Source organism: Heloderma suspectum, chromosome 5, assembly GCF_057233095.1.
Source record: "Heloderma suspectum isolate Gila_16-S chromosome 5, 16-S_ref, whole genome shotgun sequence".
NCBI lineage: Eukaryota > Metazoa > Chordata > Lepidosauria > Squamata > Helodermatidae > Heloderma > Heloderma suspectum.
In genome coordinates, this window is record NC_139462.1 from 35,099,752 (window position 1) to 35,107,895 (window position 8,144).

Below are 8,144 nucleotides of genomic sequence, written 5' to 3' on the forward strand. Positions count from 1 at the left end.
TTGCCCGCTTCCCCCACCCCATTGAGAATATGTAGCGTCTTTTTCCCATTGAGAAAACCTGAGTGGCACTGTTTGAAGTACTAGCTATCTACCGAGAGTCCTTGGTCTTCACCAGACCCCCTCTCTGGGAGACCAAGGTTGCTGAGTGCATGTACTGGAGGTTGGGTCCGAAGGGCAGTCTGGGGATTCTGCTTGTGTACTGTCCACCCCACTGCACAACTGTCTCCCTGGCCGAGGTACTTGAGGTGGTCTCTGATGTGCGTGTACAGTCCCCTAACTTATTGGTGTTGGGGGACTTCAATGTACATTCGGAGGCCATCCTCACAGTAGCGCCTCGGGGCTTCATGGAGACCATGGCCTCCTGGGAGCTGCACCATATTCTAACTGGGCCCACCCATGTAGCCGGTCATGCACTAGACCTTGTGCTTGTTTCTGGAGAAGCGCGGAGTGATCTGGAAGTCGGGGGTATATTCACCACCCCCTTGTCATGGTCAGATCACCATGACCATGACGTTGGACTTCTCGGTTCCACAACCCCTCCGCAGGGTGGAGGACCCATTAAAATGGTCCGCCCCAGGCGTCTTCTGGATCCAAATGGATTCCTGAACGCGCTTGGGGATTCTCTGGGGCATGCCAACGGCCACTCGGTCAAGACTCTGGTGGGTGGCTGGAATGCCGCAATCACTGGGGCATTAGATCAGGTGGCTCCGAAACGCCCTCTCCCCCTTAACAGGGCTCGGACTGCACCATGGTTCAATCTGTGGTTACGAGCTCTGAAACAGGAGGTGAGACGGCTAGAGTGCTGGTGGCGGAAGTCTCTCTCCAAAGACGATCAGACACGGGCTAGAGCTGTATCTTCAGCCTATCATGTGGCGGTGAAGGCAGCAAAAAAGGAATATTATGCTGCCTCTATCGCGTCTGCAGAGTGCTGTCCCAGGAGGCTGTTCCAAGTGGTCCGGAGCTTGGTCGGTCCTGTGGCTCCTGAACCACTGGAGCATTCTAAGGCCTCCTGTGAGGCCTTGGCAAGGCACTTTGCAGATAAAATTGATTGGATTAGGAGTGTTACTCTGCAAGCTGTGTAGTAAAAATGTAACCTAAAAGCCATTGTATGTGTCTTAAGCAGCACATAGTACTGTAAGAGCTGCGCATGCCTGGAATGAGCAGACAGTAACCCTAAGATAAGGTTGCTAAGCAAACCGCTGGCAACCAATCAAAAGTAACACGCTGGCTGAGGAATGCAAGCTAAGTGATAAAACTGTAGCGCGGAGGTTGCCCAGGGTCGACTCTGCTTTGAGCGTGAGCTCCTTTGTCGAACTGTTTGCAAACAATAAAATCGAGTTGGACCCAGCCTGAAGTTGACTCTCCTCTTTGGGGCAAATTGGACTAGCCTCCAGGGGGCGAAACTAGCATTTTGTGCAACAAACTGGCGAGCTGGCAGGAGTCCCTTGGACCACCCTGGGGTCAAACGACAGAACCGGCGAAGGTGCCTGTGGGGCGCGCCGGACCGCCTTTGAGGTCTGCCACGGCACCAGAGAACGGGGGTCGGGACACCCAGGAGGTTAAAGGCATGGACTCCATTGATTGAGTCAACCAGGCTGAATGGGTCTGAAGAGACGGCACTAGGGTGTTGGGCAGAGTAAGTACTTGATTTCCCTTCTGTCTTTCTGTTTGAGTTGCCTTCGGAGCGTCTGAGGTTTGTCAGACTCTGTGTAAACGTCTGAGGTTTGTCAGACTCCGTGTCAGTGTCGGAGGTTTGTCAGGCTCTGTGTATGGTTTCAAATAGAGGTAGGCACAATGGAGGCGGGTAGCTCCCGTTTAGAAAGCTCTGCCACTCCCTTGGGATGCATGCTAAAGAACTTTAGCAAAGTCAAGCGTCTGAGGTTTGTCAGACTCCATGTACTAAGATGTCGAAAGGCAAGCTGGTTACACTGTCAATTGGACTGGCCAGCATTTGGAATTAGTGGGCCAGACATAGGATCCTTTGGTGTAAATCTTGTAAATGCTGTATATAAAAATGTGGTGAATAATGGGCAATGGGATCAATTCGCCTATATTGATGGGTGGTTGAATTGGTGCGGAAAGAATCCCCCTTAGTTACAGAAGTGTAAATGTGCAAATGTGTTACTGGCAAAGGACCACAGGGCAAGAGACCCCGGGTGGTGTCTGAATCAAGTAGTAAGAGATAAATTTGCCTCAGGGAAGGTGAGGTTATCAGCATTTGGATGAGTGCCAACCAAAATCCACTGAAGGTGAGAAAAGGTTGAATATAAAGTTCAATATTGTAAAGTCATGATGGTATGCTCCGAGGTGAAGCCCAAAGCCCCTGTTCCCCCCGATTCAAGCCCCACGGAAGGAGCTTGAAGACTGGGAGACCCTGCCCAAGGTGCCCTGAGCTCCCCCCGGTCTGATTCGGCCTGTTAGGTTGGGAGGAGAGGTTGTTGGGGGGAGGGAGGGGGCCCTCCAGAGACAGTTTGTCTGCCACCGTATCCAAGTTTGTTAGAAGAAACAAAAGCAGTTGAAAAAGTTGCAACTTCTGAAGAAAGAGATTTGTTTGACGACTTAAAGACTGTGGCAAAATCAAGAAACAAAGACAGAGCAAGTTCTTAAAATATCAGGGTCTGTGTAAGCTTATCTCTGTCAGCCTGCTCAGAGCAGAGCCAAGGGGGACTTGCCTAACCCCCCTTCGCCGCGGCTGGTTTAGCCTTAGCAAGCAGAGAGGCTGGAAGGTGTCTGTGAGGACTTGACAAAAGAGTGAGATTTGCAAAAAAAAAAAAAAAAAAGCATCACAGCTGGAAAGCTGAGCAGCACTGCTCTGTTCTTATCTGTGGAGGAATCTAGAAGAGGTGTAAGGTTACACCTTCCCCATTCGAACTGATGAAGAGACACAGAACTTTTGTTAAAACGCATCCCTTCTTTATGGCCCAAAGCCTTCTTTGTTAGAGGCACTCTGCACATGGACTGGAACTTTGGCCAGTTAAAGACTTGCCGTAAAAAGTACTGTGAGGCTTGTCATAGCCTTAAACTCCCGTTGTTGTAGATTGTGTGTTTGTTTGTGATCAGCTCAGTGTACAGTTTGATTTGTGATTTCAACACTCAGATAAAAAGCTGCATTTGACTGAAAGAACTGGGTATATTTAGCCTTGAAAAGAGAAGACTGAGAGGAGATCTGATAGCACCCTTCAAGTACTTAAAAGGTTGTCCCAGAGAGGAAGGCCAGGATCTCTTCTCAATAATCCCAGAGTGCAGGACATGGAATAATGGGCTCAAGTGACAGGAAGCTGGATTCCAGCTGAACATCAGGAGAAACGTCCTAACTGTTAGAGCAATACGACAATGGAACCAATTACCTGGGGAGGTGGTGGGCTCTCCCACCCTGGAGGCATTCAAGACGAGGCTAGACAGCCATCTGTCAGGGATGCTCTGATTTGGATTCCTGCAGTAAGCAAGGGGTTGGACTCGATGGCCTTGTAAGCCCCTTCCAACCCTACTATTCTATGATTCTATGATTTCCAAGGCTTTGATTTCATTTACCCTAATGAAGCATACAGACACAAATTTCTAGAGATTCATAGACTACAAAGGAAACAGCCTTCAAAAAGTTCAAAGAGAAACTACGAAAGTTAGTTTCCCTTTAAAAAGGGGGCAGCAAATTCTCTTAACTTAAGAGGTGAGAGAGAGAGAGTCCCCCACTCTCCCGTGATACTTCTAAGCCCAGCTGTGTTTCTGAAGCCTAAGAAAGTTCCTGCCCCATGTGTTCCAGCTCTTTCTCAAAATCTGAACTGTTCTGACGTTCCATTTGCTCAGAGGCAAACCTGACACTCTGCCAAAACTCATGCAGTGTGGAGTTGCCAATGCAAAAATGGTGGCTTGGAACTCTTTCCACATATGAGAACGCCCTTCCCTTAATTTTGATGGGCCCTGACCATGCAGTCAGAGGAGCAGTATAATGGTTAGATCTGCTCCACCATGCCCTACTATACAAAACAAATGTTTTCCAGTCATGGTGTTAGATTTTAATGATATGAAAAAGGTATAAAAGAAGGCAGAAGAAAGTAGCAGACAAAAAGGCTTAAAAAAAAAAGAAAGAAAGCTTATTCCAAATTTGTGTCGTTGAAATTAGTAAGATCTAAGCAAGCAAGTCTCTGTCGAAGCAATGGCAAACAGCCTAACTTGCAGAGAAAACAAAGAGTTAAAACTGGTGCATGGCACACAGAATTTAAAACATGATTTGCAGAACAGGCAAGCCAAAAGATAAGTGTGCCTGTTACAAGAGGGAGGCTATAGTAGCCATAAAAAGGGGTGAAGCCCCCGTATGAAGCTTTAACAAAAATATTACCCACTAGAAGTGGACAATTAAAATAAAAAAAGGCTTTTCTTAAATTGAAGCAAGCCTTAATATCACCGCCTGCTTTAGCCTTATCAGACCCCAGATCATGAAGTTTTTAGAGCTATGGTGCACATGAGAGCACATAAAAAAGTGCCATTCCTGGGAAAAGGAAAAGGCAATGCTGGCAGCCACCATGGGCGGAGATATAAACAGCAGCTTGAGAGCACAGAAGCGACCAGAGGGGGGGGGGCAGAAAAGGAAAGGGCCGACCGAGGCTCAATAAATGTGCGTATTGCCGAGAGAAGAGACATTAAAAGAAAGATTGTCCAGAGCTGAAAGAAAAAAGAAAAGAGACTCACCCTGAAGGCTGCCAAATGCTGGCAGGGTCCTCCAGTGGGGGGGAGTCTAGCTGAAGGGCCACCACCCTACGAACAAATGCTCGGGAGAATCCCAAGGTAAAAGTAAGGGTTGGTGGCGAGGACTGTAAAGCCCTAGTAGATACTGGAGCCACATTTTCTATGATCCCTGTGTAAGCCCCTCCTCACGAAGACTGGAAATAACATACTGGAACATGCCTTTGTAGTTTCATCTGCATACCTGGTTGCCCTCATGGAGCGGGACTTGTTAACAAAACTGCAAGCTAAAATCTTCTTCAGTGATAATCAGATTGTAGTACAGCTGCCAGCAATGCAGGGCTCAAATTATCAAATGGCCTTTCAAGCAATCAAGATTGTGTCAGAGGCCAAAGAGACTGAGATTTTAGAGAATGTTGATCCATGTGTGTGGGCAGACAGAACCCCTGCCCAAGCAAATGCATGACACCAGTTAAAATCTTCTTTAAAAAGGGAGAGCCCTGTGTGCGTGAGGCAGTATCCTCTGAAAAAAGCCACCTGTGCAGGCTTGAAGCCGCTCATTGAAAAGTTCAAAAATTATGGTTAGCTAATAAAGGGATCGTCCCCCTTTAACACCCCAATTTTAGGTGCGCCCGAGGCAAATAGCACCTCCTTCAGGTTAGACCAAGACCTGAGAACAGTGGCTGATTGCCCTTTGTGCCTCAAAAATGATTCAAAGATGTTTGAGCCCCCAGCTCAAATGAGAAGTCGCCCATGTGCTTACTATCCTTTTCAGAGATTTCAAATTGACTTTTCAGAGTTGCCCCAGACTCATGGCTATCGGTACCTGCTAGTAATGATAAAAGCAATTGACTGCACCGCTCAGACAGTAGCCAAGATCCTGTTAAAAAGTAATCCCTAAGCTCTTGTTACCTAAAGAGAGTGAATCAAATCAGGGGCCCCATTTTGTTGGACAAGTGACGCAAGTAGTGGCCCAGGCATAACAAACTAACTAGAAGCTACACCCCCCTTGGAAACCTCAATCTACAAGTCAAGTTGAGAAGATGAACCGCACCTTAAAGACAATGCTCATTAGAATTTGTTGAAAGATTAAGTTGAAAGGCCACAGGCCTTGCCAATCACCTTGACTCGAGTATGGTGCGCCCCCAAGGGAAGTATTAAATTGACACCTTTTAAACGTTCCATAAGTGCCCACCTCGAATATTACCTATGGCTGATAGCTTAAATGTGAATTTAAAAGTAAAAGTTTTAAGATTCAAGGTTATGTTACTGCTTTGCAGTCTGTTTTGTTTTCACAGGTTTGCGACACCGCACCAATCCTGGCCTTTAGATGCTCCAGTGCATAATCTCAATCCCAGCGATTGGGTGCTAATCCAGTCCTAGAAAGATGAACCACCTACCAAGAAGCAGAAGGGTCTGTTTCAGATCCTACTTACCACTCCCATTGCTATGAAAGTCGCCAAAGAAAAGAAGTGGATTCATCACACTGAATAAAGGCATCACCTGCACCAGAGAGGGTCACACCGGAAGCTGACCCACCTGAAGGTCACCGTTGGAATAATGAACCCCTGAAAGGACTCAAGTAGCTCTACAGAAAGAGGGTGCTCTCGTCTCAAGGGTTCCTGATGAACGGAACAATACTGAGTTCCAAAAGTTCAAAAAAAAAAAGTGTTTTTGTTGTCAGCATTCTAGTAGCTAGAACAAAGGCGTCCCAGGCCTCACTTGCTGTTTAGAGAAAACCGTCAATGCCACAGCAATAATAGTTTGCGCCTTTAAGTGCGTAGTCCACCGGTGGACCAAAGAGAGTATAAATTTGAGAAAAGCCTTTTGAGGGGGGAATTGTAGTAAAAATGTAACCTAAAAGCCATTGTATGTGTCTTAAGCAGCACATAGTACTGTAAGAGCTGCGCACGCCTGGAATGAGCAGACAGTAACCCTAAGATAAGGTTGCTAAGCAAACCGCTGGCAACCAATCAAAAGTAACACGCTGGCTGAGGAATGCAAGCTAAGTGATAAAACTGTAGCGCGGAGGTTGCCCAGGGTCGACTCTGCTTTGAGCGTGAGCTCCTTTGTCGAACTGTTTGCAAACAATAAAATCGAGTTGGACCCAGCCTGAAGTTGACTCTCCTCTTTGGGGCAAATTGGACTAGCCTCCAGGGGGCGAAACTAGCATTTTGTGCAACAGCTGTGGATACAGTTAGTGAGCAAGAGGCGGCCTGTGGCAAACTGGTTTTGTGGGATCAGTTCCAGCTTCTTCCTCCTGATGAAGTGGACAAGGTGCTTTCATCTGTTAGGCCGACCACCTGCTTACTTGACCCTTGCCCATCTTGGCTCATTATGGGCTGCAGAGAGGGACTGGGTGAGGGGATCAGGGCGGTGGTGAACGCCTCCCTTGAGGAAGGAGTGATGCCATCAGCCCTCAAGGAGGCAGTGATAAGACCGCTCTTAAAGAAGCCCTCCTTGGAGCCTCAAGTTCTGAACAACTTTCGCCCAGTCTCAAATCTGCCATTTTTGGGCAAGGTGATTGAGCGGGTAGTGGCGATGCAGTTGAAGGCACACTTGGAAGAAACTGATTATCTAGACCCATTTCAGTCGGGCTTCAGGCTTGGGCATGGGACAGAAACGGCCTTGGTCGCCTTGGTAGATGATATGAGGAGGGCTCTGGATAGGGGTGAATGCTCCTTCCTTGTTCTCCTCGACCTCTCAGTGGCTTTTGATACCGTTGACCACAGTATCCTCCTGGACCACCTGGAGGGGTTGGGCATTGGCGACAACGTATTGCTGTGGTTCCGGTCCTTCCTCTCCGGCAGGTACCAGAGGGTAGCACTGGGAGAGGAGGTTTCGGACCTGTGGCCACTCACTTGTGGGGTGCCACAGGGTTCCATCCTCTCCCCGATGCTATTTAACATCTATGTGAAGCCACTGGGGGCTATCATCAGGAGGTTTGGGGTGCAGTGTCATCAATATGCGGATGGCACACAGCTCTACCTCTCGTTCAAATCTTTACCAAGGTTGGCCATAGAATCCCTGTCCAAATGTCTGGAGATGGTGAGTGGCTGGATGGGGAGGAATAAGCTGAAGCTGAACCCTGACAAGACCGAGGTACTTTTGGTGGGAGAGAAGAGGAGGCTGGGGGATGTTGACCTGGTGTTGAATGGGGTACGGCTACCCTTGAAAGACCAGGTCTGCAGCCTGGGGGTCATTTTGGACTCCCAGCTGTTCATGGAGGCTCAGGTGTCAGCTGTGAGCCAGACAGCACTGTATCAACTCCATCTGATATGGCGGCTGCGCCCCTTCCTTCCCAACCATCCGCTCCCATCGGTAGTACATGCCCTGGTCTCCTCTAGTTTAGACTACTGTAATGCGCTTTACGTGGGGTTACCCTTGAAGATGGTTTGGAAGCTGCAGCTGGTACAGAACGCAGCAGCTCGCCTGATTAAAGGCAGCCGCCGGCGAGATCACAT